Below are 8,561 nucleotides of genomic sequence, written 5' to 3'. Positions count from 1 at the left end.
AAAAAAAAAAAAAAAAAAAAAACTAAATATGATTCGAGTACTAAAAGCACGTGGGAGATAGTTAAATATCTCATAACATAGTCATGCTCGGCCAAGGACGACAATTATCTCATCTCGAATTCCTGTTACTAACTTCATTGAGATGCAAGAGAAGATTTCATGTAAGATCTAGATTCTATTTGATAATAATTTATAAAAGTTAACAGAGTTAGAAGCCGCTCTCTAATTCACTAATCTTTTGATTTATATAATTTAATTGGAATAGTAAGGGTTTTGTGCGAGACTAAATCCTAATCGATAATAATTTTTACGTTCACGATACTCATCACGAAGGAATTATCATTTCTTATACAAAGGTAATAAGAAGAGGGTAATTATTGGCTCACAAGAGTTAGTTTTATTAGAAATCTTCAATATTGATGAAAAACCAAATTGTTTTGAGTTATGAATCAAGAGTTACGAAAATGAAAAGAAAATAGATTGGAATGAAACACTTATGATTTCTGAAAAAAAAATTGTAGTAAGAAGGAAGAAACCCACAGACATGTGTCATTTCTCCGTTTCTGTGCCGATTTTAATGCTAACCAATTTTTTTTGTCTGAATTAGAATCCACCAGAGAATTTCAAGAATTTTTTGTGACTTTTCAGTAGTAATTGAACTCGGAAGGCATGAGACAAATCATATAAGTATCCACTCAATTTCTAGGCAAGTAATATTTGTAGGGATAGCTTGGATATGCATGCATGCTAGTAAAATCAAATCCTATGAGGTTAGATTTAGTATGACCAAAACTTAGAATGATCGGATAAGCATGAGAACTGTTACACTTGTTGTAGGTATATCTGAAATAGCCTTTGTATGTTGTAATTGACTGTGTATCTGCGCTCCAGGTGCTTGATAAAATTTATCTCCCTATATAGCATGTGTAATTGTATCCATGATATTATACATTAACTTTAGGTGGTTAAATATATGATCCGTAGAGTGATAGTAGAAATTGAATAAGACTAGGGTGTTAGTGTCAACTTGGCTAGAACATGACCTAGGATGAAACGCTTCCCGTACTCCAAGCACATTACAATCGTAAGAGACGATCAAAGGGTGCAACCCCTAATGCTCCCAATCCAACTAGATTCAAGGAGTCAAAACTGAGAAACCTGGAGACATGAGTTCATGTCAAGACAGCCACACCACCCTAGAGACCTAGAAGACCACCATGGCAACCTAGGAAGACAAATGTAGCCTCCAAGACCATTAGCAGTCGGTACAGTGTTTGCAGAGTTTCTACTTCTCTTTCCACTCAAGTACAGTACCATTGAGCAAGACATGGGGCCAATTAAAAATGTGTAGCCTAATAGTTTAGTTTGATTACCTTGCACGGTGGATCCGTCCTATGAGAAAGGCAAGGATCATAAAGGTACTCAATGGAGTTGGCACACACAGGGGTTTCTCCCCCAACCTTCGGTGACTTGTGATCATATGGGAAGAGTTCACCAACTAACATTCCATTGATGACTACAAGCGAGCACACACCCATGCATCCTCATGACAAAGAGAGAGTTCTATGATATAGTTCCTCAATCTTGGACACCAGTTAACCATTACGTAGGCTAAGCTAGCTACCCAAGTCTATGAACAACAAGAGCTATATACCTTGACCCTATAATAGTTACCATTAGTTGTGATATAACTTCATTTGATATTGTTTATTTCACAATTTCCTTTGCATCTGTTTAGTGTTGTTAAGATTATTATTATTTGCTTCACTGTGTTTCTTTTTACCCTTTATGTTTACTGTTTTTCTCATTCTCTATTGTAAGGCAAAATGGAGGTACACAAAAGCTTGGAAGTTCAAAAGGATATTTACTCAGTTATCAAACCCCTATTCCAACCTCCCGGAGCCTATCTATCCACTTTACAATCTTGTCTTTAAACATTCTATTAAAGCACTTATTTCCTTTAAGAGTCAGGGGAGGTGGACGTGTGCGGGTCACGATCGAGTCGGGTTGGTAATGAGTCAGAGTAAAGTATGCGTGCGACCTAGAAGCCAGGTCAAGTTGGGTAGGCACGTGGGTTATTGGTCCAGGGTGACGGGTCGGCCAAGTGATATGAATTTGTACCCAATTCAAGCTCTATGCAGAGATCTACTGTCCAGGACGGAGCTATCCTCGGTACATTCTCTAAAAACACATCAGGGAAGTCATGAGATTAGGGAAGTCTTGTAGAGGGTTAGTTGTAAAGTGGAAAAGTAAATAACGTAGCATTTGAAGCAAAAAGGAAAAATAATTTAATGTCGTATTCTAACCTAATGGCTACAGAAAGACATAAAGGCAGCTACCCTAACACTAGTTCCATGGTCTTCTTACCGACGCTATCGTCATCTATATAAGATGTCTTACCTTAAAATATTCAATGAAAATTATACAAAACCAGCTACACATGATTTTTAATTTTAAGAATCTTAAATATGTAGCAAATGACTTGATTTGGGAAAATTAAAAGAGATTAAAGCAGATATGTTGAGATATTTCTTTATCTTCAATAATTAGAATTCATTAATTAGAATACAAGGTGACTGATCTTTGCAATGATTTTGTTTTAACTGATATCATCAAGAAGATGGATCTCAGGTTGAATTAGACGTTAAGGAGCAGATTTACGCTAGTACCAAGAATAATTAGTTACTTTGGCCTAGGTCAACCAAGTAAGTAGCTCCACGATCGGCTTCATTGGATGAATTGTATTATGTATGAAGATACATCCCCCATTGTCATTGTACATGTCATATGTATGAATGATATGTTACGATATATTTTATAATCTCATATTATGTTGTGTTATGTCATGCTGTGCTATGTTATTCCATATTGTGCTATATTATGTCATGCTATGATATGGTATGCTTCAAATGTTGTGTGAGCCATGATAACTTGTGCTATGCATAGAAGCTATGCTATGATGTTATCATGTCAAAGTTGTTAAGAAAACGATATTCTATAATGCTTAAGTCTCGTGACAATTATGTTATGTGTTACATATTGTAGAGGAATTACGTAAGCATAATTTACAAACTTAATATGTTATAAATAAATGAAGGATTGTCTTACATCATATAATATTTCATGATTAAAAGCAATGAGAACCTCATGCATATTTGTGTGTCATGTGCACCATAATACATTCCCATTATAATGAGTACAGACGTATACATTGCGACTAGTTATTTACGACATTTATGTTTGTTATGAGGTCATGCCTACCCTTTCCCTCTATAGTATATGGCACAACTTGTTAGCGAGTGCTATCCCGACGAGTCAAGCCCAAGGGGTGTGTGAGCCTACCTGGTGGGCCCATGTTTGCATGTGTGGGCCATACATAGAGAAGTAGATATGTTGAGATATTTTTTATCACTAGGAGGGTGTCCAAAAGAAGTGATTTTCCTCAATTAGAACCTATTTCACATAAAAATATAGTTAGAACCATAATTAGGATAAAAATCTAGCAAAGGAAATCGAACAGACCAAAAATCATCTTACACTCGCCAGCCACTCGTTACCAAACGTCGTCATATATTCTTCTCACGACAGTCATGCGCAAGTACCATGCGTGAGAGGATTCTGCAAGAGCAGGTCGCAGGTCAAGGTTTCTACTCTGATAGTGGGCTAGTCAATTCAATTTTCTTTGGACAAAGGGTCGAATCGGGTTGGTTAGTGGGTGGCAGGTCGGTTTGGGTCAAACTACGTGGGTCGGATTAGTATTGTAGAAGGCGGTGTGACCTCGTCTGGGTGGAGACATGTAGCTCCACGCCACGCTTGATGCATCGTTCTACTTAGCACTCGACGGGTGTCTTCCTTCTGATAGCACGCATAATTCCTCTCGTCGATTGACACGTGGCACGCCAAAACTTCATCTCTCCTTCTAACCGTCATAACATAGATCCGATTAGGTTTTTTTTCTTTGAGTTTTAAATTTTTGTATCTTTTTTATTTTGAACTCAAATCAACTTGGTTTCTTTAGCAAAGTTGTAAATCGTAGATTCGACTACATCATGATATTTTTCTTAAATTTAAACACTAAACAGTGACAGAGTTATGAGTGTTCAAAGTAGGTTCATGGCTTCCTCTTACAATTCTTGGACGAACTCTCGAGGTTCTATTTTCTGGTCCAAACTTCTGCCAAGTTCCTTCACAGAATCTGTGGAGAATCCTACCTCAAAGAACATAGTGTGTGTGTGTGCGCGTGCGTGTGTGCGTGTGTGAAGTCACGAAGCAAAAGGAGTGCGTATATTATCACAGTGTACATGATATCGTAATGTATGACATGTACTTATGATGAAAGTCATACTCCATTCTTTTCTTGATATAGCATTCCTATAAGACATACATACATACATAATACTTGTCATCATATCTTTCATGATTAACATACCTGCCTTTCTTATGTCTCATAGGCATAGAGCGAACATATTAACAAAGTTTATATAGCATGACATTGATAACACAACATAGTTCAATAACATACATAATCATATTATAGTATAACTTATAACATATAATAACTTGTATCATGATATAACATATATCGTAGCATAGACATAACATAGCACACGTCAAATAATACCAAAACATGACACAATTAGGGGGTCACAGCACACGAGTCATTCATATAGCAAACAAGTCATCTAACCAAACCAATAGTAAAACTACTTACTTGGTTAGCCTAGACTTGAAGCGTAAAGAGCTTGTGGGTTGTGCGTCTGAGTACTTATGAGTTTCTTTTTCTCTGCTTGACTGTTAGAAATTGGTTTTCCTTGTTTATTTTTTTCACCGGTCTCTTTTTCAAATGGAAATCCACGCGCAGTCTAGTCATCCTTTGGTTCCAATTATCTCCTCTGATGACTCGTGACAACGATGGTTCCTATATAGTATTGAATTCTTGACGTCGTTGATCTTTCAACCAACTGCAACGATACTGGTTTGCAACTCGAAGTGTAGGATTGACTATGCGATGACAAGATTCTAAAGGAGGTTTACACCATCTTCTCTATCAGGAATGGGGGAGCTCGAAGTCAAATGGGGGAGAAGTTCTATGTTGTTGCAACCGAAAGGAGGCGGCCTGAGAATCAAATGGAGAGTGGGGGGTGGTTGGGGTTCTGGCGGTTCCAACAACTCACCCAAAATTGCCTACACAATTATTTAATTATTATTATTATAACCTTAACTCTTATTAAATAATAATAATAATAAAATCAGCATAATAAAAAAATTAGTCCAAGATATTATGGCAATACATGATGAAATCAAGTGGAGATACATTTAATTCAACAAACTAGAGAAATGTCAAATAAAAAAAGTTGTAGAATTTTGTTACGACCACATATAAAAAAAACATCAGGTCGACAGAAAATGCGCGAAAATTTAGGCGAGGCGCCGAAATTCTTGTACTCTGTTGACTTCTGGCCATTGGGAGGAAAACGTCGACGGAAAAAAAACCGGCCAAAGGAAAATTTCTTCGAAGAAACAATAACAAAAGTAAAAGGAGAGAGAGAGATTTTCTGAAGACTCGATGATTTCATTTGTCATTCAGTTCAGATATTTAAATAACAAATTATCCATAAAAGTAAATGGCAACTTAACTAATGGTCTTCGACTCGATATGTACTTCCCATTTACTTTAATTGATTGTGTGGGTTTAACGCAAAAATAGTTACCTAAAAAATGGTTAACTAAAAGTTAGGGATCACTATCACTCGGTAGGGATTTATCTAACAATCTCCTCCTAAAGCCCTGTCGTATATCTACCTTATTTTGTTTGAACTCCGATTCGAGCTATGGCTCGGTGTCCCTGGCGGCATGTCCCCCAGACTCCACGTCTTGTTCGCCCACCTCTTCTTCGAGTTGGCACCGTCAGTCCAGGTGGTTCACCTCTTCCCAGTAGGTCTTCCATCCTCTGGTACCTGGCCACCAGACCATCATCGTGATCGGCATCTAGCGTCGAATCCGCAGAATGTGGTGTTACGAACTCCACTGGTTTCAGAGTTGCAGCTGGAGCTATGGTTGGGGTTGGCATAGGCGTGTTCGGTGCAGCTGCTAGCGGCGGTGACGATTCCCGATGTTGTGCTTCTCCTTCTCCCGGCTCGGTGATGAGGTACTCCACCGTGAATTGATTTGGGTTTTGATCTGCCTTGGTTACGTCATTCCACTGCCAAAAGGTGGTCTCATCAAAGATGACGTCGCGCGACACGTGAGCTTGCCCCTCTGCGGGATCATAGAACCTGTACACCTTGCTTCCAGGTTCATAGCCGATGAAAACGACCTTCAGCCCCCTGGGATTGAGCTTGGCGAGGTGGGGATGCGCGTCCTTCATGTATGTGATGCAGCCGAACACTCGGAGATGATGTACCGCTGGCTTCTTGTTGTACCAGGCCTCGTGTGGTGTCTTTCCGTCTAGGCTTCGCGTTGGCGACCAATTGAGGAGGTAGACGGCCGTCATTACTGCCTCTCCCCAGAACCTCCTGGACATCCCGGCCGTCATCTGTAATGACCTTGCTGCCCCGATGATGGTTTGATTTTGGCGTTCCACCACCCCATTCTGCTGGGCGGAGTAGGGCACCATTAGGTGCTGCTGCATTCTGAGCTCGTCGCAGTACTTACCGAAGCTCATCGAGATGAATTCTCTACCTCAGTTCGTGTGCAGCACTCGCATCTTCTTCCCGCATTCGGCCTCCGCTCGTGATTGAATGTGCTTGATTACCTCTGCTGCCTCACTTTTCGCTTGCAGCAGGATCAACCACATGAAGCGGCTTTTGTCATCGACCAGCAGGAGGAAGAGAGTCTTGCCGCCTGGGGTCGCCGGCTTGATGGGCCAGCAGATATATGTTGGGTTTTATGTCCTAAAACTCATAGTTTGTAAACAAAGATATATTCTATTTTCAATAAAGTTATTATTGATGTTTATTCAGTAAAAATTGTTATTGAATAAAGTGAACTTTACGATCATTAATCTAAATCCAATAAACTAAGAACACTCTGGCTATAGTATGATTACTTAAACTATATGTAGAGACATAAGAGTGGATCAAGTTCAAGTATATAGTCAAAATGATCTATAGTATAAGGATAAGGCTGAGTACCTTATTCTGGAGACACTATGGATGCGGCCCACTTTTGTATATGATATAAACAATGTGATCACTAAATTGTGCATGTAGAGACATGTGAGTGGAGGCGTCCTATGCAATGAGTATTGCATAAGATCGGACCATGAAGAAAACCACTCTCACTTTATAAAGTCGTTTACTGTTGAGGCTGATTTTCTTTTCATTCGATAACCTAGGTAACTCGGTTTTAATCCTGAGCTAACCATGAACTCCTGTTTATTCGGAATTATCCTTAGATTTGCATGGGTGAGAGTGGCTCTAGTTCGCCGACTCAACAGGCCTCCCATTTCAAGGGTAAGACTGGGTGAATGGCTGGGGATGTGGGGTGCAAGACGGAATTCACTCCTACCCACTTTTAGGGATAGAAGAAAGGTAGTTCCCTTAAGCACTGACTCCAAGTCTTGAACAAGGGGCCCCACCCTCTCATTGGCCTGAGAGGGATTCGGTTTACTGGTTGGACCACAAACCAATTATTCATTAGAGGATCAGTGAGACATAAGGAACAAGAAGTAACTTCAGGGGTAAAACGGTAAATTGACCCAGCTCTAGTTACGAACAACCTGTGAAGGATCGACTTACTAATCATGGTTATATCAGATGGTCAGAAATATATCTATAGTGAGGGGAGTGCAACTACTAGGCTATAGTGGAGTGTCCTAGTAGTTAACGAATGTTGGTTAACCAGGTTAATGAGTTTAATCGGTTAATCTTGGATCGTTGGAGCCCATGATCTATAGGTCCATTAGGTCCCTCTGCTAGCTCATATCGGACTAAACCATAGAATAGTGTGACGAGTGAGTTCAAAGTGTTCGAATTCAAATTAGGGAATATGCGTTACATATATACGATATATTTAACCGCAATTTTGTTTTACTTACGAATTAAACGAAAAGAGAGAATCTGAGATATTTAAATAAGATTTAAATATCTTAATCAATTATGTGTCGGAATTGATTGGGATTGGCATTTGAATTAATATTAAATATTAATTAAATAGTTTAATTAATCATTTAATGTTACTTTAATTTGAAATTCATTATTCAAATTAATTGTTGAATTAAAATGAAGAAAGTCAAAATGTTGACTTTCATCTAATGGAAAAATCCATGTTAGTGGAATTTTGAGGTGTCAAAATTTGGTTTAACCAAACTTGCATGTTTGCCAAATAAACCCCACAAGTTTGAGTGGAATTGTGAGTGTCAAAATTTGGTTAACTCAAACATGCATGCTTGCCACATAATCCCAAACATTTGAGTGGAATTTTAAGTGTCAAAATTTGGTGATCTCAAGTTTGCATGAACATGCAAACTTGACTCTTTAAATAGAGTGATCATGATACTTGGAAGGGATTCTTCATCTTGATGAAAAACCTTGAGAAAAACCTCTCACAAACACTCTCTT

This window comes from Cucurbita moschata, unplaced genomic scaffold (assembly GCF_002738365.1).
Source record: "Cucurbita moschata cultivar Rifu unplaced genomic scaffold, Cmos_1.0 Cmo_Scf00057, whole genome shotgun sequence".
Classification (NCBI taxonomy): domain Eukaryota; kingdom Viridiplantae; phylum Streptophyta; class Magnoliopsida; order Cucurbitales; family Cucurbitaceae; genus Cucurbita; species Cucurbita moschata.
The sequence above is the reverse complement of the archived record's forward strand: the minus strand, read 5'-3'. Positions refer to the sequence as shown.